The sequence below is a fragment of the Heterocephalus glaber genome, unplaced genomic scaffold, assembly GCF_053883595.1.
Source record: "Heterocephalus glaber isolate CG9 unplaced genomic scaffold, H.glaber_assembly_v1.0 deba00001461, whole genome shotgun sequence".
NCBI lineage: Eukaryota > Metazoa > Chordata > Mammalia > Rodentia > Bathyergidae > Heterocephalus > Heterocephalus glaber.
Genome location: NW_028258308.1, coordinates 3,322,830 through 3,349,341, shown reverse-complemented (window position 1 = coordinate 3,349,341; position 26,512 = coordinate 3,322,830). Strand labels below are relative to the sequence as shown.

The window sequence follows — 26,512 nt, the reverse complement described above, 5'->3', positions numbered from 1 at the left end:
TGTTGCTGACTGTATCACTTGGGCTAAGGTGTTCTGATTGATCTAATCAGATATCCTTCCTGGTATAATGAAAATGAGACAGCTTCAGAGCCATTAGAGACTCAAAACCTAAAGACCAGCTATATCTGGAAGACACCTCTGAGAAGCAATCATGCCGTAAGGGTTCTAAACACATCAACAAAGATACTTACAATAAGCAAGTTCAAAGTATCAACCCAGGAACTAAACCAAGGACAGTACCAAAAACAAAAATGAGAAGACATTTAAGCAAGTCACAAACTCAGACTTCCACCCCACAAAAGGCAAATTCTGGGGGAAATGAGGTGGAAAAGTCTGATAATCAACCACCTAGTCATCCTGAACAGGAAGTAGGAAGTAACAAAATAGATGAATGAGGCTCTAGAAAACTTCAAAGGAGAATAATCTCCCAGATAACTACAGAGATGGTGAGCAGAGTGAAAGACATGATTAGAGGCTCTAGAACAGAAACAGATAAAAAAATAGATGAGCTCAGAAACATGCCAGAAACCATGAATGCCCAGCATAAGAAAGAAATGGAAACCATGATCGCCCAACATAAGAAAGAAATGGAATCCATGAAACAGATTCAAACAGATATTCAGGAGATTAAAAATTACATTGAAAGCATGCACAGCAGATTAAGGGAATCTGAAGATAGAATATCAGATATAGAAGACAGGATTGCAGTTAAGGACCATGAAAACAGAGATCTCTTCAAAATAGTAAGGGATCATGAGAAATCAATCCAGCAGCTGCTAGATGATGCAAAGAAGAATAACATATGACTAATAGGAGTCCATGAAAAAACAGGAGAAAGTAAATTGACATAAAAAATCTGTTTACAGAAGTAATAGTAGAAAACTTCCCAGACAGAATTGGAGAATTGGACATACAGATAAGTGAGGCATATAGAACTCCAACCAGCCATGATCTAAAAAAATCTCCACCTAGACACATAATAAGATCCCAGAAACCCAACAGAAGAACAAAATCCTACAGGCAGTTAGAGAAAAACAAATCACTTCAAATGGAAAGCCCATCAGAATCACGGTAGACTTCTCAACACAAACCCTCAAATCAAGGAGAGGCTGGGGTAAAGTATTTCAAGTCCTAAAAGAAAATAACTTCCAACCTAGACTGTAGTGTAGCTGGATATAAGGTCAAAACTCGGATATAGCCTTCTTATATAATTTCTTAGAGAAATTAAGGAAACAATTCCTTTTACAATAGCATCCAAAAAAAATGAAGTATCTAGGAATCAATCTAACAAAGGAAGCAAAAGACCTCTACACTGAAAACTATAGCACTCTCAAAAAGGAGATCTAGGAGGATATAAGAAAATGGAAAGACATCCCCTGTTCCTGTGTAGGAAGAACCAATATAGTGAAAATGGTCATACTTCCAAAACTACTATACAGATTTGATGCAATTCCAATTGAAATTCCAACAATATACTTCACAGGACTAGAGAAAACAAGCCAAAAATTCATTTGGAACCAGAAGAGACCTAGAATAGCAAAATCAACTCTAGGCAACAGAGACATGGCAGGGGGTATCACAATCCCTAACTTGAAATTATACTACAAAGCTACTGTGATAAAACAGCATGGTACTGACAAAGAAACAGACCTGAGGATCAGTGGACTAGATTAGAAGATGCAGAAACAACTCCAGACCTACTCACCCACTTCATCTTTGAGAAAGGAGCCAACTACCCTCATTAGAGGAAAGATAACCTATTTAATAAATGGTGTTGGAAAAACTGGATTTCAACCTGCCAAAGATTAAAACTAGACCCATACCTATCACCATGCACTAAACTACGGTTGAAGTGGATTAAAGATCTAAATATTAAGACAGAAACACTAAACTTGCTGGAAGTTAAGTTAGGTAGAACTCTTGAAGACATTGGCATAGGAAAAGACTTTATGAACAAAACCTCAGTAGCTCGGGAACTAACACAAAGAATCAACAACTGGGATCTCATCTTATTAAAAAGCTTCTGCACTGCAAGAGAAACCAACAACAGAGCTAAGAGACAACCCACAATGTGGGAAAAAATTTTTAGCAGCTGTACCTTAGACAAGGACTACTATCTAGAATATATAAAGAACTGAAAAAAATTAGACCCCCTCCCAAATTCAAAGACCCAATTCAAAAATGGCATCTGAAATGAACAGACATTTCTCAAAGAAGTAAAAGCAGCAAATAAATATATGAAAAAATGTTCAGCATCCCCAGTCATTCAAAAGACGCAGATGAAAACAATGCTGAGATTGTACCTCACCCCAGAAAGAATGGCTGCTATTAAGAAATCAATCAATAACAAATGCTGGAGAGGGTGTGGAGAGAAAGGAACCCTGCTCCATTGTTGGTGGGAGTGCAGACTGGTGCAACCACTGTGGAAATCAGTATGGAGATACATCAAAGAACTAGGACTGGAGGTCCCATTTGACCTAGCTATTCCCCTACTGGGTATCTTTCCAAAAGAATTAAAAGAATTGTACCACAGCGATATATGTGGACCCAAGTTTATAGTGGCACAGTTTGTAATAGCTAAAATTTGGAAATAGCCCAATTGCCCATCAACTGGAAATTTTACAAGAAGATGTGTTTTTTTAATAAAATGAAGTACTAGTCAGCCCTAATGAAAGAAAAACTAGAGACATTTATAGCTAAATGGATGCATATTGAGGCCATACTCTTAAGTGAAATAAATAGGACACACATGTGTAAATACCAAACAGTTTCTCTAGTGTGCGAAACTGAAAGTATAAATAAGGATTAAAAGGATTAATAATGAATAATTGATAATTTGTAATAGGAAAAGGTCTAAAGGGGTAGGGATGAAGGGAGGGGAAGAGGAAAGGAAAGAAGGGAAAGGAAAAATTATGAGAAAAGAGAAAACATGGAAACGAAGTCTATGTATATAGGGAAGGGTGGAAGGGGTGAAGGGTGCCCAGGAATGGGGAAAAAAATAAAAACCAAGATACGTCATGTACAGGTACAAGCACCCAGTGATAAATGTAAACATATTGTATACCTAAAATGTACCAATAAAAGAATTTAAGGAAAAAAAAATCTTCAAGGACCATAGTTTTGGTCATAAATAATCTGCTGGTCTTGCAAAACTGACCCGCAACATGCCAAACTGGAGGGCTGATGGGATTCCTGTGTAGAGGGTTTTCTGTCTGTCAGTTTTATTGTTGTTCTGTCATATGTTAACAAGGAGAGACAATGGTTCTACTTTGTGTTTGGACTTCTGGAGCTCTGGCAACTGGCTCCCTGGCAAGATGTGATGGAATACAGCTCATCAGAGACTACAAAGTCAATGGAGAATGATTTATGGCAGTTTCTTAACATGTTTAAACTGCACCACAAACTGGTGGAATGGCCTCAGTTTTCATTGTTAGTGGAACTCATTAGAGGGGAGACGGCAAAAGTAACAATTGTGGCGACCTCCAGGGTACAAGAGCAAGTGGCAGAATTTGGCTAATGGTCTTGGTGTAGACTTGAGAGTGAGAAAATAACTCAGTTTATGGATCTTAGATCTAGAACAGCCTGGTCACTGAGGACCAAGGATCCCAGCCAAAGTCTCCTGGCACATGGGATTTGCTTCCAGCTCTCAGGATTGGCTTCCAGGACTTACCAAACTGGTCAACTTTTCTATCCAGGGACTAAACTTTAGATATAAGCAGGTGGGAGATAAATTTGACAGAAAACTGTGGCTGGACAAGATTTGGGAAGGTTCTGGGAAGGAGGGTCACCCTGCACCTATGGATTAAAAAAGTCCATTAACACATGATCTACTGGGTATAGACAACCTGACAAGAGTAGATACTACTGTGACTGCTGGTTGCGAATTCTGAACCCACTGCTCCATTTTTACCCCCTGGATTACTGCTTGATGACTTGAACTGATGAACCAAAATCATCATCTCCCTAAAGCCAGACTTGTTGTTACAGGAAAAACCAAACCCCAATGGACTTTAAGCCACTCTAAATCAGGTTGCCTATTATTCACAGGTGAACATAATTCTGACTAGTATACAACTTGAGATGAGACACATTGCCTGCATGGAGGAAGTCTGGACCTTGCTGCTGAATGTTTAACTTCAGGATAATTCTAGATTCCCCCTCTTGACAGAGAGGCAATACTCTCAAAGTGCCTTGGAGAGAATTCTACTCAGCTCAGTGGGAGACAGGAAGGAAATGGGGCTGTGTGCTGAAACATGCACTGCAAGAAACTCTGGGTCCCTCAGAGAGTTGTTGCCTTCTTTGTGGAAAACTGGTGAATTCAGCAAGATGATTTCAGAATGGCAAAAATTGTCAAGGCAAAAAAGTATTTACAGCTTTCCCCCTTCCTCCTCTCCTCTTATCCTGTGTCTCTGTTCTACTGATCAGAGGAGTAATGGAAAAAAAATGCAAGATACTAAAATGTACCAAAGGACTTCACATAAGTTGGAGTGTAGAAAAACCAAACAAGTGAAAAACCAAAACAAGAGAAGCAGCAAACAGCTCTGGAAATGGAAGAAGGGTTATGAGAAAAGATTGCTTAGAGGAGGAAAAGGACAGGTATCTCTGAGGATTTCTAAAGATGTTTTGATGTATATTATATAATTCCTCCTTCAGCTGCTTCAAGACACTTTATTAAGCACTTACATTATATATTACAAGAACTTGAGACATGGATTAGTGTTTATTTGGGAAGCAATATCATGCCAATACAAGTCATAAAGTCTCAGTCTCATGAAGACTAACACTATGCTATCTTATGAAAGTTACAGTGCTTTGAAAGGAAAAGACAAAAGCCATCTTGAGATGCAGAGGTGGGGCCCATAGGTGAGTGGTGAGGTTTTCTATGGTCACAGTTTAGTTACAGGTTTCTGCAAAATTGCAGACTACTTTAGTTATAAAGCATATACAGTCAGCTCTCTGCATCTGCAGAGAGGTTCCACATGGGCAGATTCAGCCAACTGTGGATAAAAAATATTTGAAAGGAAAATTGCATTTGCACTGAAAATGTACAGACATGTTTCTTATTATTACTCCCTAAACAATGAAGTATACTAACCAATACAGTATACTACTTATTTACATAGCATTTATACTGTGTTAGGTATTTTAAAAAATCTAGAGGCAATTTAAAGTATACGGTGTAGGTTATACGCAAATATTATTTGAGGGGCTGGGCTTGACCATCTGTGGAGATCCTGGAATAAATTCCCCTTGCTTACCAAAGGATGACAGTAATTATAGTAATAGGCCTCTGTCTGCTCAAGGGCTCTCCTTTCAGACCACATATTTGTGGGCTATAGGTTGCTATAGTTTGGATATAAAATGTCCCCCAAAGGCCCCTGTGTTAAAGCCTGTTATCCAACTTGGCACAAATGAGAGATAGTGGAAAATTTAAGAAATGGGGTCTAATGGGAGATCTTAGGGATTTTTCCTGGTAAGAACAGTAGTGATGGTATAAAAAGAAAAAAAACAGATTCCATGTAAAATGAAATCAGCAAAATATCTTAGTATATGTAAAACGTTCTTTCTATGCATTAATTTCTCATACATTCTTAAAATGTTATCTTAAAAGAGCCAGGCATAGTGGTGCACATTTATAATCCCAGCACTCTGGCAGGCTGAGGTAGGAGAGTTTGAGCCCAACTGTACAACTTAGCAAGACTGTCTTAAAAAGAAAGGGTTGAGGATACACCTCAGAGGTAGAGTCCCACTGGGTTCAGTTCCCAGCACCACCTAAGAAAAACGTTATCTTGAAGAGACATCACTCCAAATATCATTCAAAATAGACTATGCTATCCATCATCCTTTCTGAGAGTGTAAATTACTTAAAATGCATGAAACAGTGTGCTTCTTAAAATTAAGTGTAAATGAATATAAACATTAGAAGAGTAAAAATTAAATATGCAAGGCCCAGGGTTCAAGCCCTAGCAGCCCCACCTTCCTAAAGAAAAATGAAAGAATATAAAAAAAATACTGTTTCTGTAAAGGTGTTTAAGTGAATAATGAATACTGTCAAAGAGAAAAATATCTATCCTATGTAAAGATGGTTAAAATAAAAAGATCAATTTAAATAATGATAAGTTTCTATTTTTGACCCTCATACTAGTAAAGGCATAAATCACTTGTAGTTTACTTTGTAAGCCAGAACACAGAGAAAGAACCTTACATGTAGGAATAATGTTAATATAATCATTGTGCAAAGCAGTGGAGCAATGATTATAGAAAATTAAAATATGTATGTTCTTTAATTAAAATATATTTGCATAAATTTGTTCTAAAATTAATTAGGCAAACTCTAAAAAAGTAAAATAACCCATATTTACATCTGCATAGCATAAAGTCTGAATACTAACATACAAATAGTGAATTCCTCTGGCAGCAGATTTCTTTTTTAAATCTTTTAGTCTATTTATAAATTTTTATAAGAAAACTATTTTTTTATTTGTAGGGTAATGGCAGTGGTGACAGCACAGGTGGTGGCAGCCACAGAGTGCAAGTGGAGCAAAAATGCCTAAGGTGGCCTCCCCATCACCCCAGCCCAGGGTCCAGGAGGCTCTGCAGAGCCCATCTTTGGCCAAGGCTCCTCTGCCCAGTCTGCTCTTTGTTTCTGTGATTCTACCACCCAGCACTGATCACAGCCCCCATGTTTCTTTGCATCAGCACTGTCTTGTCTATGACTGTTCTTTGTGCTGGTCCCAAGCAACAGGGTGTATGGGGATCGATGGTGGGGGATATTTTCTTCAGGCTTAATTACTTGAGATTTTTGGACCAGTCATTGGAGACTAGATAACGTACCCAGCTATTCATAAAGTAGCAACAGCATTGTCAAGGTTTTGACTTTTATTTAGAATCGTCTAGAGAACTTTTAATAAATAAAAATTGCATCCTTAGGGATTCTATCTAGAATGAAAACTAGACATACGCATTAAAAAAAAACAAACTACAAATTGTTCTAATAGACAGCCGGGGCTGAGAACCACTGCTTCAGTGAGATTGTGTAGAATGATTTGGAGGGACCAGCACAAACAACTCATTTACGGTTTGGTTAATTACCCACTACTCTGAACTGGAGTGCAAGGGGTTTAATATTCAAAAACAAAAACAAGCAAACTCATCTTGTGGTGTCTTTCTTCAGTAAACTAATGCGGTAGATGGAAGATCAGATATCCTTGGACCCATGTAATACTGTATTGTATCTTGACTTGCAGAAACAACAGAGCATTACAAAAAACAGTATCAGCTGAGAACTTTTGTTTCTCCCTCTCTGCCACACTGAATAGGGCTGCGACTGCCAGGCCATCTCTCATTAAGCCAGTGTCTGAATTTTGGGTGAGTCACCACCAATGGCATTGTAAGGCAGCTAGCATTTCCCCAGTAAGTCCTTTCCAGTTACTGACAATAGGAATTCTCAGACACATGCACTTTATTCAACCTTTTTGCTATTCAGCCACAGGCACTATTAATATTCATATTGCAACATAATAAACTTATTCTTTATAAAAATAGGCTGCTTCTTCCAATTTCTCTGTGTGCGGAGATCAAGTGTTGTTAGTCTGCTAATGTGACTGTTCTTTGTTATGTCTAGAGATGTTCACATTCAAGCACTGTTACATCATTTTTGCAGATTGTTGGGCCAATTGCTACATGGGTTATGTTAAACTTTCCATTTATAAGATTTTAACAAGATTTCTCTGGGTGTTGCATGTTTCCTAAGGTAAATCGAGACACTTCTTTTGGTTGGCTTCCTTTCTTGTTTGAATTAGAACTGAGAAAAATAACGGTAATGGATCTATGCTTCGTTCTCAGTCCTGAATGGCTGTCCTTGATGAAGAGGGCCATTTGGCTTGTGATAGTTATGTCTTTTTACCCTTCTTGCTCATCAGTTAGAGTGTTTGTTAGCCTTGCTACTTTCTTCTCTTTCTCGGTTCTCACAACAGCCCGCATAAACTAGTTTCTTAAAAGAGTTTTCAGAGTTATATTCTTGGATTACTATATGATAAGGAATGATCCCAGGAAGCAGTCACCTGATTAGTTTCACTGATTAATTTCATGAGATATTTCTGGCTAAAAAAAGAGTTTTATACTCAAGTATGTTTGAGAGCTGCTACAGACACTTTGTTCTTAGAGGTTTACAAAGCACATTAGCACATGTCTATTGTCTGAGAGGCCTCAGAAAATGAAAAAAACTAATTTTAAAAAACTGGACATTTCCCAAACTGTTTTGACCATAGTCTTTTTGCATCCTGTGGACATTTTGGGAAATGTTAAAAGTACAGGCCAGTTCAAATTTTACCAGCTGTATAACACTAGGCAGATAATTTAATTTTTAAAACTCTACTTGCCTCACTTGTAAAGAAGGAATAACCCTTTGTAACCTAAGGGTTATTATATTTTTTGAGACAGGGTCTCACTATGTAGTTCAGGCTGGCCTCCAACTTGTGGCGATGCTCCTGCCTCAGCCTCCTGAGTGCTGGGATTACAGGTGTGTGCCAACATGCCTAGTAGGAAGATTATTATAAAAATCATAAGAAATATCAAAGCATAATGAACAAACTTAAAACAGTTTCACCACATACCTAGAATAAGTTGTATTTTTTGAACTTTCAACTTGTTCCTGAAATTTCTGATAAAGTACAGTAAAATATTTTTTAAATGCTATATTCATAATTAACTAATCACATTTTAACCTTTTGATTACTCTTCTGCAAGTCTACCCAGGAGCAGATCCACAGCCTTAAAAAATACTTTAGCATATGAAATTTACTACATAATAATTGCTAGATGAACAAAAGAAAACTGTTACTTTTTTCCTCAGGAAAATAAATCCTGAGACATTGAATTGAACTTAACAAGGTCAAGAATGTTTAACTGCTCTATTAAAATGTTGATAAACACTGGGAGTTTCCAGATGGCAGTGGATTGCTCAGGCTCTTTCAAGGATTCTCCAAGGTTGGTCATAAATTAGAGATAAATGTGTGGTTTTTTTTAAGGAATAACTTTCTATTAAGAGTGGATAATCCATGCCTGGGATATCACTGCATAGTTTTAATAGGTTCATTTGAATATGCTTTCCCCAAGGCTGCTTCTAGGATCCATATTTTTCTGCAGTTCATGGATACTATTGGTAATATTTGTTTTGTTACCTCCCATATAGCCACTGAAATGACTGAAAAGGGATCTGGATATGGAAAACAATAAAGAAAAGTTGAAAATAGACAAGTAACAGATCTGGAGTCCAGCCAGTTGAACGCAGAGGTAAATACATGTACCTTCACTCCAGGCAATACTTCCCTGTGGATTTCCATCCTACTTGACTTCACTAATTGATGGAACTTAGCTCAGAGTTCACAGCCTGCAGAAAGTCTTCTGTATTTCCTGCTACTTTGTGCTCAAGAAGAGCTAAACACTCTGCTCCTACAGCAGCTGTTACACTGGATGATTCCTGTTGATTTACCTGTTTATTATCCTCATTAGACTTTCAGCTTCTGGAGGTCAGAGTCTGTGTCTTAACTAGTGTTTATTTCCAGCAGGTAGCCTGGTGTTTCACACTTAGGCATTCAACAGGTGGTTGAATGGCTGAGTGAAGGGACTTGTCAGGCAAGTACATAGTTCTGTTTTGACATATTTGTTCTTTCCCAAGTCTCATTATGAAGGGGTTTTGATGCTTAGTGTCATGCTCTGTATCACATACCTCTGCCACTCTTGCCCCAACTGGCTAGACCACTGTCTGACTCAAACACTGAAATGTACAGACTCACCAGTAACCACAAGAATGCTTTACTCTGGGTTATGGTTCATACTCTATTGTCCCTTCCTGTCTTGGTTAGATTCATTGGTTAGAAAGAGGAGAAAGGGGCAGAGAAGTGGAGAGGCTCTGAAATATGGCCCTTAGAAGGCAGAAGTTATGTCATGAGAAACAAAGTAGAGAGATGTTAGAAGAGATAAAAAGAAATAATGAGAAAGTAGAGTCATGGATTTGTATTTGGATTCCCTATAGCTATTGTTGGGCCCTGGAGCTCTTAATGTATTCTTCTCCAGTGAGAAATGAATTTTCACTTCTCAAGACCAGGTTGTACAATTGCTGAAGCTTTCTTTTCTTTTCTTTTCTTTCTTTCTTTCTTTCCTTCCTTCTTTCTTTCTTTCTTTCTTTCTTTCTTTCTTTCTTTCTTTCTTTCTTTCTTTCTTTCTTTCTTTCTTTCTTTTTTTTTGAAACAGAGTCTCACTATGTAGTTCAGTCTGATCTTCAACTCACTATGCAGCCCAGGCTGGCCTCCAATTTGCAATGATCCTCCCAACTCAGCCTCCAGAGTGCTGAGATTACAGACATGCACCACCATAGCTGGCTACAGAAGGTTTATTATTTTTTTTATATCTCCTTGTATCCTTACATTAACCTTCTATTATTTAAGCTAACCTGAGCACATCAGGATAGCAGAATTTTGTTCTTATTTTTATTAACCAGGAAGTAGAGAGTGGATCTGTTCAAGGAGAAAAATGGCAGTTTGATTTGGCTTTGTACATGTGGGCTTTCTCCAGTGTAAACCTAAAGCTGTCAGGCAGGTTTCTCAGTGTGGTTCAGAAAAAGAATTATGTGGTGGTGGTGGTGGTGGTAGAGGTGGTTGATTCTTTCTAATAAGCAATGCATGGCTTATGTACGACTCATGGCTCTTTGATGACATACAAACTGAGCTCATACCTTAGAGATCCTATGGACCAAAGTTCATCAAAATCATCAAAACTAGTATTGTTCACCTGGGGCCATTCATCCCCAAACAGCTCTGCTTTAAAATAAGCCATTAGTTCCCTGGAGTGGGAGAGAGGGCTTTTTAACTCAGCAGATAATGCAATGTGTAATGTACTTGTACTGGATATTTAAACACAAATAATTTATTTAAAAAGCTAGGAATATTGGACCTACGTTATAACCAACAAAGATATAAAAAAGAAATTCTAAGGCAAATCTAAACTTGTAGGGGAGAAAATATTGAGACACAAGGAAATAGTGATAAACCATTGATTTAATATCCTTGCGTCATTCAGAAAATTATGCTAAAGACAGCTTACAGACAAGCCTGCACATTCTCCTCTCTCCCCAGGCAAGGCTGAAATTGCATCATAGATATCCTGTCCTTCTTAGGAGTTACCTTTTTCCCTTTTTAAAGGACAATGCTCTTGTAAATATTCTAGAATACATCTGTCACTTTCTTTCGAGATGACTAGAAGTCTTCATAGTCTCTTAAACCTTGTTTGTAATGACATATGCTAGAATGTCTTTGTATTCTCTAGATAATCATGATGCTGTCCCCCAATAGAACAAATATTTGGTTTCTGAACAAATATCTTGAAATAGTTCCAGTCACCCAGTCATCGTATTTAATTCTGTGCTAAAATTATCCATGAAATCCTGACAAATTCTGCTTTACTTTTGTTCAAAAGTTATTTTCACAATATAGAGGAATAAAAAACAAAATCTTATGTGAGATAAAACTAAAACTGGTATAGGTAACTTGCAAGCTGAGGTTTTTTAGATTCCTTTTTATTCATTGTTTTAAAAAGATGAGTGTAAGGACAAAAAGCTGAGGATTTAGCTCAGTGGCACCACACCTGCCTTGCAAGCGCAAGGTCCTGAGTTTGATCCCTGGTACAAAAAAAAAAAGTAATTTATGCATGAGAAGTAATGAATAGGCTCTTAGATTATTTAATAAATCACATTTACAAAGAGTGTATCATATAAATACGTTAAAAATGATGAAGTTTCTTGTTAATTTGTCAGGAAGTAGTGTCCTGGACAACAGTAATACAAAGCTCATAATAGGGCCTGTTTCATGGACATAACTACAAAATAGGTCATCATTTCAAATGGTATTTAACACTGATTAAAGATTATATAACAACATTTGGAATTCTCTGGAATATTACAAGTCATATAGAAAAGAAACTTTTTAGAGACTTTTCTAAGTTTATTAGCTACTCTAAAAATTTATGTGACATTTCCATTAGTTGTGAATCTGAAAGAAACGTTTCTAAGCTATCAAATAAATTTTTGACTTAGCATGCTAGAGAAAAATGACTTCTATGTTTATATAAAACATTATAAAATTGTCATGAAATGATGATAATCAGAAAATGTATAACCAAAAATGTGGGGAAATATGTTAGAGGGGCAGTACGTTAATGTAAATGTTACTTTTCTGCATTTTTGGATGTTTGTGATATTTGTCATCTTTTAAAAATTTATAATTAATAGAATTATTCTCATTCTAAATAAAAATTCAAAGTCCTAATTCATCTTGTATCCATTTTCATCAACAGTCTCTAAAATTGTGTGAGCTTCAGGCACAAAAGTTGGATCTACCCCTAAATTTACGAGAGTGCCTGTTTCCACACACCCTTTGCCAATGCAAAGTAGTATTAAAATCTTTTATATACTTGCCAATCTGATAATATATGGTATATTTTCATTGTTTTAATTTATATTTCTTTAATTAGGAGTTAAGCTGAGCATTTTTATATGATTATTTTCTGTAGAATTACCTTTCATTGTCTTTGCCTATCAGTTGCCATTTTTTTTGTCATCTGTGACAATTCTGGGTATAGTAGTTATCCCGATGTCTATCACTAACAATTTGAATCATTTTTTTTCTAGTTATTTGCTACTCCTTTAACTTTGCTAATGGTGTAATCTTTCTCGTTGAAAAAGAGTTAATTTTTATTAGATTTACCAACTGACAGGCAGCATTTTGTAAACAGTATTACAATACATTGAGGCTTAACTAAGGGTTGGCTCAACTAGATAAATGAGATAAATACAATTTGAGAAGGATAAGAAACCTGGATACTTTGACTTTCTCCAAGTCAAAGAGATGGTGAAATGTTTTTTCCATAGAAGTCTTCCTTTTTCCTTTCCCTACAAGGTCAAGTTACTCTGCCCTTGGAATTGGCGAGGGAAGAGACCCAACATTTAGGTCTTGCATTTTCATCATTGAAAAGTGACTGAAATTGTAAATCTAAACTGTACATGTTGCTGTCCTCCAGGGGGAAGCATCCCTATGTTTGTTCTCCTGGGATGACATGTTCAAAAGTTACTATTCCAAGCTTTTATCTCTTACTGCATTTTGATGAATAAATTATGGCCCACATGAAAACTCGTTTTGTTCATTCAACAACCTCCCCTAAGACGACAAATCTTAGTTGCTCACTTTGCTGTCCAGTTATTTCTGACCTTTAAGGCCTACTTCAAATGTTACAACAATAAAGCCTTCTTAGATCTCTAAGAAATAATTATTCACTCTCTCGTAGATGTTTTCATGACAATTGGTTCACAGTATCTTCATAACACTTAAGATGTACTACAGTGTAGTGTATATGTACACACTTCTCCATTCAATTAGAAACTCCTTTTAGGTAGGAATGTGTCTTTCTCTTTTAAATAAACAGAATTCAGTTTGCCACATAGTAGGTCTCAAGACACTCTTTTTGTAGTGTACAGAGAGTTTAGAAGCATCTTTTAAAAGGAGGATAAAATACCATATCCCCATCTCTAAAAACTCTTATTCAAAGTGTATTGATAATATATCTATAACAACAGAAGTGTGATATGGATTATTTTTGTGACAACCAACAAAATTCTTAGATTTCTCATACCCTGAACCTTCATGGCTGAGTTCATATCAGTGTTCACTGTCAAGAGCCAAGAACATTGTCACAACAATCTAGAGGGACTGTCTTGCTTCACCATAAATGAGTCAATACATTTATTCCATATTACCACACCTCAGAAAGTGAAAACTGCTCACATCTACAGGAAGACATGATTTGGGCACTAAAATGACAGTATGCTCACATTAATAAATACTTGTGTATAATTATACATAATAGGCATCTTGGACAAAGGCTTCGAAGCCTTTGAAACTTTTATAGTAAATGATGTGATCTGGTAGAGGAAGGAAGATCCTTGAGACCACTGTACCACGTACATGGTACCATGTCCTGTGTATCCACCTGTTCATCATGTAGCACACAGTTTCCAAGTTAGTGTGCTTTGGAAGAGTAATTCTCTCATTCATGCTTTCTAAAGTATAGCAGTGCTGAGAAAGTAAAAATAGCACGCCATTTGATAGGTTCTAGGTAGGACCCCTAAGAGATGTTTTGAAGAAAACAAATTACTGATGCCATCAAGATAGCAAATAACCTTAGACCCCACCACAAATCATCTTCATGGAAGTCAGGATGGATAAATACTCATCTGGAGTCTTTAATGACATCAGGTGAATTGATCTAATCCATAGTCTCTTGCTCATTTGTCATTCACTTGGGAAAATGAGTCCCAAATGACTGGTTCAAATACATTTGACCTTTAGCAGTAAAGACAAATAACTCATTCACTTTGAATAGATAACTCTCTTAGAAGATTCTATTAGCTTGGGTTCTTTTTGTGAAAATTATGACCCCAGCAAAGTCTCTCTAACAAGTCTGACAGTTCCATTTGGAGCTAGTTATGTTAGTCCTGTTTTTTCATCCACTATTTACTTAAATATACTATGGGTTAAAACTATCTACTAATTTGGTACAGGCTCAGACACCACAAGGATATCACTAGACAAAAACTCTGAAAGACTTACTATTACATTTCAGAAACCTAAAAGCAGCAAGAAATATAATGCCTAGTTGACAGTGGTTGTATATAAAATCTGCTATATCCCAGCTAAGGACTATTAGATTATTTGACTAAGATTACACAACGGAACTAAAATTCAAACCCAAATTGGTCATGCCCCTTCCACTATACTTGTTTCATTAAGTTCTATACAAGCTGCTGTGGCTGGTGGTGGGATTCATTTCCTATGTTACAGACATCTGATTAGTAAATACTTTGTAGGACACTGTCTCCTCTCACCCATAGCTTTTCTTCCAAGACTACTCCATAAAAACCATCTCAGGTTCCTCTTGTCTAGTCAGAAATGATGGTATCACCTGAGGACTAGGATAGGAATTGGTATAGTGTTTTTCTAGCTTGCCATGCTCTTTGTCTGGATCCACTGGGATCCCTTTATTCAACCCTTTACTAGTTAACCAAAAGACAAATTTTTCCTTAGACAAAGCTGTTCTCACTCCTACTTATATTCTTCTTAATCATTTCCTTCCCTTTCCTCTGTTTTCAAAGCTTTCCCAGTTCTTTTAAAACATGAATAACCCTGTGCCTGGGCATGGTGGCACATGCCTGTAATCCTAGCACTTTGAGAGGTTGAGGCAAAAGGATTGAAAGTTCAAACCCAATCTAGGCAACTCAGTGATTTAGTGAGACCTTGTCTCAAAATAAGAACAAATTTAAAAAGGGATGGGGATGTAGCTCAGCGCAATCACTGGTACTGCAAATATAAAAACCAAAACCCAAACTAAACTAAACCAAACCAAACCAAAAAGCCCCTTTCCTATAAATTCTGTTTCTCCCAGTTTAATTTGTTATTTTAAGAGTTTACTTAATCATGACTGAGGAACATAAGAGAGTCAATAATGATACATCTAAAACCAAGGAGCCATTAACAGCTCTGGCTCTGAAACCACCCAGATGGCCTTACACTACAAGCCTCCAAATTACAAAAATACTGTCCTTGTCTTTCTGCAAGGACAGTATTTCTGAAAAAACTAATGAAAAAAATCACAGCTAAAATCATCAGAATTTTACATTATCATTTCCATAATATTATTTTCCTCTTGCATTTCATTTTAAATGCAGATGCACATAGAGTGCCAACATAACAATTTAAATGGAATTTTTGATGTGACTCCTTTCTGATATTGTTTCTCAGGGAAAACATAGTCTGCTTCCAAATAACTGACTGATGTGTTAAACTGACACACGTCTTGTCAAAATCAGGGATTCTGTAGACTCTATTCAATGGAGAAGCACATTTTCATTTAGAGTTTCTATGGATGATCAATTTTCCTGTGGGAGGCATCCTTCTGCCTTTTGGCCTTCTCATCTTCTTCCTCCTCCTCTTCTTCCTCTCCCTCCTCCTCTTCCTCTCGCTCCTCCTCTTCTTCCTCTCCCTCCTCCTGCTCCTCCTCATCTTCCTCCTCTTACTCCTCCTTTTTCTCTTCATCTTCTTCCCCCTCCTTCAGTTTCTGGACAAGAGGATAATTTGCCCAGAGACCTGATTGGAAAAGGTTGAGGTTTCATGTGAAAGAAAGCATGACCTGATGCTCAAAGCTAAGTTTTTGATGATCAATTGTTTTATTTGAATCTTTTCTCTTTTACCCAGTTACTGGTAATCTCTCTGTTACAAAGTACTTTTCTTTGCTGATCAGATATATACTGAGTAGAAAGCATACTACCTTTAGTTAGGACAGAGAGGGGAACTGGACTGCCCACTATGTTTGAAAGAATCCTAGAACCTTTAATTGTGTTGAAGAAAAGCTTACTAACAGAGATGAGAATTTAGAAAAACCGAGAGGGAAAGCGTCATGAAATAATTAGATTAAATTAACCAAACACATTAAAAAATGTATCACCATAATTTAAAAAAATTCAACAGAGCCTACAAATAAAATTTATAGAGAAGATTTCTTTGGGGGGGAACCATAGTCATTTTATTATGTGTTGTATATCATTCAATTTCTTATAACAACTTTTGCATAATTGAATAGTTTTTAAAGGAAAGAGTCAATTATATCATATTTTACTCAGCTGCAAATTTGAGAGGCAAAGCCTGATTCATGTGATTGCTTGGCATGGTTCTAAACATGCAGGTGTCTTCAAAATGTTATAGCACAGATCTGTCAGGACAGTGACCTAGATTTCTCTTCAAGTTGAGTCCTGTACAATATAATAGCACGATTCTTTATAACTTGGCTTCTCAACAGATCAGGGTAAAATGAGCTTTTTCTTTTTTTTTAATATTGCAGATTACTACTTTAATAAGAGTGATATGAAATCTAAGGAATAAGTGATATGAAATCTATAAGGAATAAGGAATTAACTCTTAGATGAAGAGTTAATGACAAATGGCAAAATCAAATAAAGTGTTTGGTTTATTGCTGTGATTTGGTGTCTCTATGCAGGAGAGATCTTGAATTTTAGAAACAGATCAATTTATTAAATTTTATATTTATTTTATAACAAGGAACATGTTTTGTTTTGTTTTTTCTTAGGTACCGGGGATCGAACTCAGGTCCTTGTGCTTGCGCAGCAGCCAAGGAACATGTTAATATGACTTAACATTTTGAGGTCTCAAAAAAAACCAAAAAACACTTCCACAAGGTTTAGGTTCTGAGCAAAGTTTTCCTTATTTGTAGGACAATGTCATTGCTTTTTCCCTATAAATTTAGTCTCATATACATTTCTTATGATATTATTGGATCTCTGCCTTATGAAATATTCAAGCCCATAAAAGTCCTTAATATTACTAAGAGTAGCATTTCCATGGCTTAGTCCATTCCTCTATAATTTGGAAATTATTTTTCAAATAAATAAGTGATCTTAGGATGATATCTTTTTTACTTTAAAGTCTCATCTCTTATTTCCTTTTTACAAAAAAGAACCATTCAATACTTCTTGGAACTAAATTAAGAATATGTTCAATAATTAGCATAAAATATCTAAGATCTTCTTTCAGGAAATAATTCTAATAACATGTCAGGTCATTAATTTTATACCAAAAATCAACCACATTTTGGAAGTTCTCAAAGCATAGTTTAAAAAGATATACCAGTTTTATATAGAAATATAATTAGTCATACATAAAGTTTGAGTGGAGTGAATTTCTCAGATTATATTCAGGAATGAAGGTGAGGTTTTCATGTAAGGTCATTTGTAGTAGTGATTAGAAAGAATCTATAGTGGGCTGGGGATTTAGCCAGTGGCACCATGCCTGCCTTGGATGGTACCAAAAAAAAGAATGATTCCTAGTAACAACAAAAAAAAAGAATCTGTAGTGATAAAAATGGGGGCTACTTTTTATTGAGTGTCTCTTATGTACCAGTTGAACTACACACCAACACGTCTGACTCTCACACTAAAACTGCAAGAAGGTATTATGCTTTCCTCTTCGTAAACTGAGAAATCCAGGCTCAAGAGGATAAGGACCCACTTAGAATTAAATGATAGCATCTGCATCACTGAGATTTGAACTCAACACATTACTACAAAACCACATTTTGTACTTCATTAGACAGACTCACAGTGTGACTGAAATCTCTCTCTAAGGCATCATTGTGTAGGGGGAGACAGTTGCAATATTTCTCCTGGCAAGCAGCTGAGAGAGCCTGAGACATTATGATAGAAAGTGTATACTTTCTGGGTTACTTTCTGAATAAAGAGAAGATGCTTTTCATCACCTATTTCAAATCACTTTTCACTCCATGAAGTTCTGTACTTGACCAGAGGATTTTCATGTTATAAATTAGGTCAGTTATTTCTGAGACCCTACTGTGTTCCATGGTCATCTCCTGGGAGCCTAGACTCTCTCTGGCCCATCTTCTTCCTTGTGCTGTAGGACTGTTACCAGGAATCATTCCTACTCTTACTGGAATAACAAAATTCTAAACCATATGACCTGCTGCTTACAAAGCACAAAATATTTGATTGTTAAGCAGTTAACATAAGTAGAAGTGAGCTAGTGTTGCTTCATTATTGTATAGAAAGCCAGTGCCAACACTATGAATTTCTGATGCTATTTTAATAGGGTGGTCCTAACTGGTCTTGGAAGAGAACCATCTGTTCAAAGATAACTTAGGTACTCACTGGGGAATCAGCTGACATGGAAATAACTTACAGTGGAATGTGCTACTGCTGGAGGTTTTGGCAAATTTTACCATAGGGCATTTGGTGCAAATGAACTCTTTAAAAACTGGTAAAGTCCTGTGATATATAATCCGGTTGACATGGGACCAAACAGAGGCAGCACATATGTATGCTGAATGGCAACAAAAAGGATAGCACGAGAAAAAGGAACAATTGGGAATTGTCAGAAAACTTCAAGAATTTAAGCTTTCTCAGCCTTAAACTAGGCCCATCTGGCTTGATTCTGCCAGTTGCAAAGGAGGCTTGGGTAATATCTGGATTACAGTATAGGTTAGCAATTATACCTCTCATCCTTAATAACTGCCTAACTTCTCTTTCTTATCTTTAATTCAGAGGGTCAGTTCTGCATAGAAATTTCATCTTGTTCTCCTTTTTCTTAAGCTTTCAAATATGAAAAGTTCCCTTCCCTTCCCTCTCCTTCCTCCCCCACTCAGTGAGAGTGGGTACTGTGGACTGAATTATCCCAGGAAAGGTCTCAAGGCTGACTATGGAACCCTTGACTGTAAACACAGGCACTGGTAATCACAGGAGGAAATGGTAAGGAATCACCTTAAAAAAGATGACTCAGAATTCTGACTCAGAGGGATTTGGGCCAATTTCTGATCTCATCCTGGAGCTTCCTGCAGCACCTGGGCTTTCCTTGGAGGTCTCCTACCCAGACCAGGGCTTAGGCACACCTGTCCAGCCCTGCGGAGATAAGCTGACAAGATCCCTGCCTAGAGTGGAATGCAGCTCCTCCTATTAGATCTGTTGATCCCAGTGATAAATTTTCTAGAAGCATGAAAATGCACTTCAATTATGAATGACAAACAATGGCAAATTAAAGCCCTTAAGAAGCAATACAAACTTTCCCTGTTCAGGAAACCAACTCTGAAGAACCAATAAGTTTGTACTTGACAATAGCTTGTTTCACTCTAGAAATGTTCTACTACCTAGTAGTGTTTTACAAAAATTCTTGCTTCAAGTTTTGACCTAAAAATGAAAACTCACTGTCAAGGAACAGACGAATGTTCTACTATCTAAGAAATTCATTTCATCTCAGGTTGCAAATCTAGTGTTTCATAGAAAGGAATACTTGAAAGAAAAAATAGGCTGAAGGAAAATGATTTTATTTGAAGGGGTTTCTAACAAAGATTGGACAAGGCTATTAAAAAAATCTTTCTCTTTCTACATTAAGGAAGTTTTGATTTTTGTGAAGTAACCTGAGAAGAATTATAACTCAAGACTGCTTAAGAACTATATGAAACTATTTCTTTTTCTCCTTAAAAGTTGCAGACAATTCATTTGGGATTGTGGAGGAGAACATGAGGCTGTAAGATGTTCCTGTCTTTTCCTGCCTTTGGATAATTGGTTCCTTTCCTAGCTCAAGGAATTTGGCTCTAGAGAATTTTACCAATCTAAACTCCGAGGGCTATTCAATGATCCTGGTAGGAATCTGGGCATAGAATCAGGGGAGGAAAAAAAAAAAAAGAAACAATCAGTGACTCAGAATTGCACAAACTTTTGAGATCACTGCTGATAGGAACAGACAATCCACAGCATTCCCAGACCATATAGAAAGGACCCAAATCCAACAGAGGCGGTTAGCATCAGATTCACCTCAGGAATGACTCAACCAAGTTTCTACTTAAATGATTTTGGCCCTGGAAAAGGAAGCAGGAAATGAACTTTTCATGCTAGTCCTCACCGTCTTATCTCTTACCCACATTTCTCTCCCACTTGCAGTCCTTACCTTCCCACTTGAACCTCTGCTCATGCATCCTTTCTGTGCTCTCCAAAATCTTTTAATGAGTCATCTGAGTACCGTTAGGCCAAGTAGTGACTCCATTCTTTGGCTATTGAGCACTCTCCTAAATCAGGATCATAGATTCCTGTCTGGTGGGAAATAAGAGGAAGCAGTGAAATTTTTACTTTTCCTTAGGGGTGGTTGGAGAACTGGCACATCCGGGGGAGGTGGAATGGAGAAGAAATCAGCTGGCAAATGTTAACCTTAAACATGTACAAAGCAATGCAGTTTGAGAAAAAGTGGAAAAGTTGGAGAATGTTGGCAACACTGTCCTCCATAACCCACTTCGTGCCCATTTTCCCCAGCACCAAAGCCTTGCTGGACTTCAGAGTCCCTGGCAGAAGCACTCCTGAACTGGGCAGTCTTTCCAGTGGAATCTGGTGAGCTGTCTGCTGCTTTAGCCAAGCAGGGCTGCTACTGAATGATGTAAGCAGTTTCTTTCCTTCGAGGGCAAAAGTGTATTGTTGGGTTGTAGGAAACCAAGTACAAATTCTACCCTTTAGTGATATACTATCATAACCCCTCAATTTTTTAAATCCCTACACTATTTTTTTTGTTTTGTTTTGTTTTTGTTTTTTGGTACCGTAGATCAATCTTGGGACCTTGGGCTTGCAAGGCAGGAGGCAGAACCACTGAGCTAAATCCCCGGCCCTGCCTACACTGTTTTTTATGTTTTGCTTTGCGTTGTTGAGACAGGATCTCACTCTGTAGTTCAGGCTGGCCTTGAATTCACTACGTTGCCCAGGTTGGCCTTGAACTCTTGACAATCCTCTTTCTTCAGCCTCCGGAGTGCTGAAATTATAGGAGTGCAGCACAATACCTGTCAATCCGTAGACTCTTGAAGACCTTTCCAGCCACTGTCATCTAAAAGCATAGCAGATTGTTGTTTATAGTGACACAACAGCCTGCTCAACCTTGGCACGACTGACATTTGGGGTGGTGAGGTTTTTGTTCTAGGAGTGCTCTCAGCAGTGCTTTGTAGTGTTCTGGCAGTGTTGCTGGCCTTGCTTACTAGATGCTAGTAATACAACCAAAATGTCTGCAGACATTAACAGATGTCTTCTGGGAGGGTAAATGAGAAGCAATGCTCCATACAGACACCTCCAAGATGCGAGATTTTCATTTTATACTAGCTTCCATGCCACAAGGTATTCTTGTCCGTATTCCTTTGTCCCGAGGAAACATTTGATTTTTGTTAAGGAAATCCAGGAGAATATATTTTAAAATTCCAGAACAGAATTAATGGAAAATTGAGAAGTCTAATGGTTTGGTATATGAAAGTTTTAAACATTCCAAGAGTTTAAATTAGACTAAAATTGTACTCTAAAACATGATACTTTGAACCTAGGAAGAAATAAAGTACTATTGGGAGCACTGGGTCAACTGAGAACCAGAAACTGTATAATTCAAACTCAGTGCTGGGTGTAATCCATGCTTGGAAATTGATTCATTTTATATTTGAGCTTTGTAAGTTTAAAAATCTCCAACAATCTCAGTTTTACTAGTCCAAGGTAAATGTAGAGACTTTATCTTTAGTGTTCCTTCCTACACTTCCTAAGTTATCAACTATAGCCAAGGTAATGAGGGTCAGCATCTATGCAATGATTAATTCTTAGTGAAGGAATAACAAGCTGAGGCTCAATTTTGAGGTCTAATGATGTATTTTTTATTAACTATGTTTATATGAAATTAATATTTTTTATATGTTCTCTGTGTTCCTCAGAAGGGAGCTGCTACATAAACTAGGGACATTTCCAGTCTCTAGTGGTTGCCATGAGTTTGGGGAATACTGGAAAACCATTTGTTTTCAGATCTCTTGAGGACCAGGAGAAATGATGTGATAAACAGTAGCTACTGTATATTAAAGTGCTCAAAACTGGCTAAATCAAAAATTTTCAAGAACACATCTTTCCAATTTCAAAGAAAACTATCAGAATACACACTAATTAGTAACTAATTATAACACTTAACTGATACTTTTAATGAAGGAGATCTATAGCAGTTAACATTGCATACTGGGTTTCAGAGAGAGGAGTTTGTTTAACTAACCAAGGCTATTTTCCTGATGTTCTACCCATCTAAAAAGGCTCCCAGAATCAATGTTTTAAAATATGTTACCATGTGAAAAATCATGAAAACAAGCCACTTGACAGTTTTAAGAAGATCTCCTGTTCACTCTTTGTCCTGAAACTCTGGCTCACAGGAGTAGTGGGGAGGCCACTTGAATCCCTCCCAGGCTGGTGAGCCTTTGAGCAGGTATTGTGTTCACTTCTCCCTCAGCTAGTGTCTCAGAGAACAAGCTGCTCGTTTGCCTGGCTTTGAGCTCTCGGAATGGAATGCCTAGGAGTGCCTGTCCTGGGGACAGGATTCACAGTCTTCCTCCCCTTTCCTTTCCATCAAAGAGTCATTTTATGTGCAATGACATAGGAGATAAGGGAGCCATGGAACAGATCTCACATCTACTTCATAAAGAAGCCTTGGAGGGTCAGGTTAGTGGAGGGAAGTGAGGTTTCAAAGCTCCTGTCTGGGATGGTAGAAAGCATCCCAATTTTTTTGGCTGGCAGAAACAAACCACAGTATAACTGAAGTTACATTGCTAGTCACACCTCTAATGTTCCCATCTCTGAAATGGGTTAATCATCTTTCATTTCTCTTTCCTCTCCTATACTGATACATATACACACAGGTAGACACATGAGTGTGTGTGTGTGTGTGTGCGTGTGTATATATATATGACACTCATATATTCCACTCACACACATCTCTCACAAGAACAAAAGAATAGTTATGAAATCATTTGGAAAACTGCAATATCATGTATCATGGGGAATATGTGCTGTGGTCACTACATATTTAAGAGTCATCTCAATGCACTGGGAATGTATTACCAAATAGAAACATTTCCTAAAACAGACATATCTATTTTCTTGTCAACTGGAATTTCTGTTATATTAGCTAATTTGAAATTTTGTCATAAAAAACTGTTTGCAGTTGTATTGAATTAGTATAAAATAGCCAATGGGTGAAGGTACTCCAGTAGACATTCCAAATAAATACGTGCTTTCCTTCTGATGTGCATGGATATTTTACTGAAGTAATATTTTGCTTACCACTCTAACCTTAGAATCTAACCCAGAATAAATGTTTATTAAATGAGTGAAGGAAAATATACATCATATAACAACTTTCCATCAAGCAAGCCTCCTCAACTCTATCCATAATTTCAGCCATCAGAGAATTTTCTATCACACATGGTTCACATTTGAGCGTACATGTTCAGAAACACAGCTGGGTGAAACTGAAGTTTACTCATTTCTGGATGGCAGAAACAAACCACAGATTGAAATAGAAGACATTTAAACAATGTTTCTGACATGCTTGGTGATTAAGACAGAATGCAATTCCTTAGATGCTTTAAAAGTGACACTTATTTTATGCATCCCACTTTTCATTAAGCAAACCACACAAATTGAGTGTCAACACATATTCTAATGAAGGATTGAGTTGAAATCTAAATTTAAAGGTGATAAAATGCAAAATAATTATTTTTGGTCAAGGTCCAAGAAAGATGATTCATGAAAATGTTTCTTCAAAATTGTATTTGTGTAATGCCAGGCACAGTAAAGGTACCACATTTGTCATTTGGCATGTTTTCTATGTAATTCAGTGTTTCAAATTAACCTGCTCTATGACAATATAGTGGTTTAGCAGAGAGATGCCTACAATTTGTGAAAATCAGAATTTATTAATTTTTTACTTTAAATTACACTTGAAGAGGTGAAAACTTGAGGGTCTCAAAGTGCTACATGTGCTATAGATAAATTTTACATGATGTCTACATATTGTAACTTCAGATTATGCAAAACCACTCTGGTTGTTTGTATTTGGATGGTTGGATAGAAGAAAAGAGGTTCAAGGAAAAGAAACATGAAAAATAGGCTTGATAAACAGATGAGACCTAGTAGTCACTGGGCATAAACAGAAGTGGAATAAAAGTACATTGGTAGAAAGGAAAAATAACATCATAGATATCCTAACAACTGATGTGTGTAAATCTTACTCCTTAGTCACATATCCTTATATGGACAATAAGCATTTCCCTCAAGTGAATTCAATCTTGACTCTCCTTTACCTAACTCAGCCAAACTGATCAGTGGATTACAGATCTTTCCAGATGAATGTAGACTAAGAAATTAAGCACAAAAAATGGTAGTCTGTGAAATCTGGGACCTTACTAAAAATGTGGTCTATAAACATCCACATCAGTGTTTTCTGAGAGCGCCCAAGAACGGAAACTCAGCCCCCAGCCCTGAACTGCTTGATCAGAATCTGCTTTTGACAAGTTTCTGAGGTGATTCATATGCACATCAATGTTTGAGAAACAGTGACCCAGGAGATAATTTCTTAATTTAAGCATCATCTATTCATTTTCCCATTGTTTTATTTAACTAGGCAGGAAGTCACACTGTGTTTGTCCATAGAATACACTTAGTGAAATATTCTAAAAATAATGCCTTCAATTTCACTGCTTCTTATCCTGGTTTTTCCTAATGTAGCCCAAGGAAATAAGTATCTGTATTTACTTATTTTGTGTTTATCCTATTTGATTTTTTTCCCCTTGTTCCTAAAGATGATCTAAAATGTACATTAGAGCTGAAATATATAGAAGAGACTTAAAGTCTTATCAGGGTAAAAATGAGAACATGTACTAATAAACACACTGTTTACTCTTTCATTATGTCAACTCTAGTCATTTGCTTTCAGTGAATGGTAAAGTACTGGAACCAGTTAGTCTGACTATCCATTTAGGGGTGGGAGGTCTTTCACTTACCAGACCCTGACTTAGGTTGGAAGCAACAACACATAAGGCACATTTTCCCTCAACAAAAATATTAGCAAACCAAATTCAGCAACACACTAAGAGAGTCATATACCATGATTTATCCCTGCAATGCAAAAATTATTTGACACAGGAAAATCAATAAACATGATGGACTACATTAACAGAATGATGGATAAAAACCATATGATCCTCTTAACGGATGAAGAAAAAGCATTTGATAAAATTCAAGATCCTTTCATAATAACAACTCTTTAAAAATTAGGTAGAGAAGGACTGTATCATATGGGTATGAGAAGCCTCCAACTAACATACAATGAGAAGCTGAAAGCTTTTCCTCTAAGACCAAGAGAAAGACTTGGGTGTGCACTTTTGCCACTTGTATTCAACATACAATTGAAAGTCTTAGCCAGAGGAATTAGGCAACAAAAGAAATAAAAGGCATCAAAGGCAGAAAGAAAGAAGTAACATTGTCTGTTTTCAAGTGACATAAAATTACATATAAACTCCAAAGATTCTACAAGGAAAGTATTGGGATAAATAATTTCTATAAAGTTGCAAGATACCAAATCAACCTACAAAAGTCATTTGTTTTTCTAAACACTAACAATGAACTTATCCTCCAAAAGATTAGTGAAACAATCCCATTTGAAATAGCGTAAAATGAATACAATACTTAGAAATAAATTTAACTGAGAAGGTGAAAGATGTGTATACTGGGAACTGTAAAACATTGATGAAAGATATTGAAGAAAACACAAATAAAAGAATTTGAAGAAACAATATTGTTAAAGTATCTATACTATTTAAAGATATCTATGGATTCAAAATAATCTGTCAAAATCCCAATGGTATTTTTATATAAATAAAAAATCCTAAGATTCATATAGAACCACAAAAGACTCTGAATAACTAAAACAATTATTGTCTTAGTTATTTTTCTTGTTGCTGAGAAACAATACGTGACATCCACAATTTAAAGGAGGAAAGGTTTATTTTTGTTCAGATTTTGTAGAGGTTCCAGCCTATAATTGGCTGGTGCCAA

General features: G+C 36.8%; 1 protein-coding gene across 7 annotated transcripts in view; it reads right to left on the bottom strand.

Moving 5' to 3' along the window:
* Positions 1–26,512, bottom strand: part of Palld (palladin, cytoskeletal associated protein) — a 403,828-nt gene that overhangs the window by 287,657 nt on the left and 89,659 nt on the right. The window lies entirely within an intron of this gene.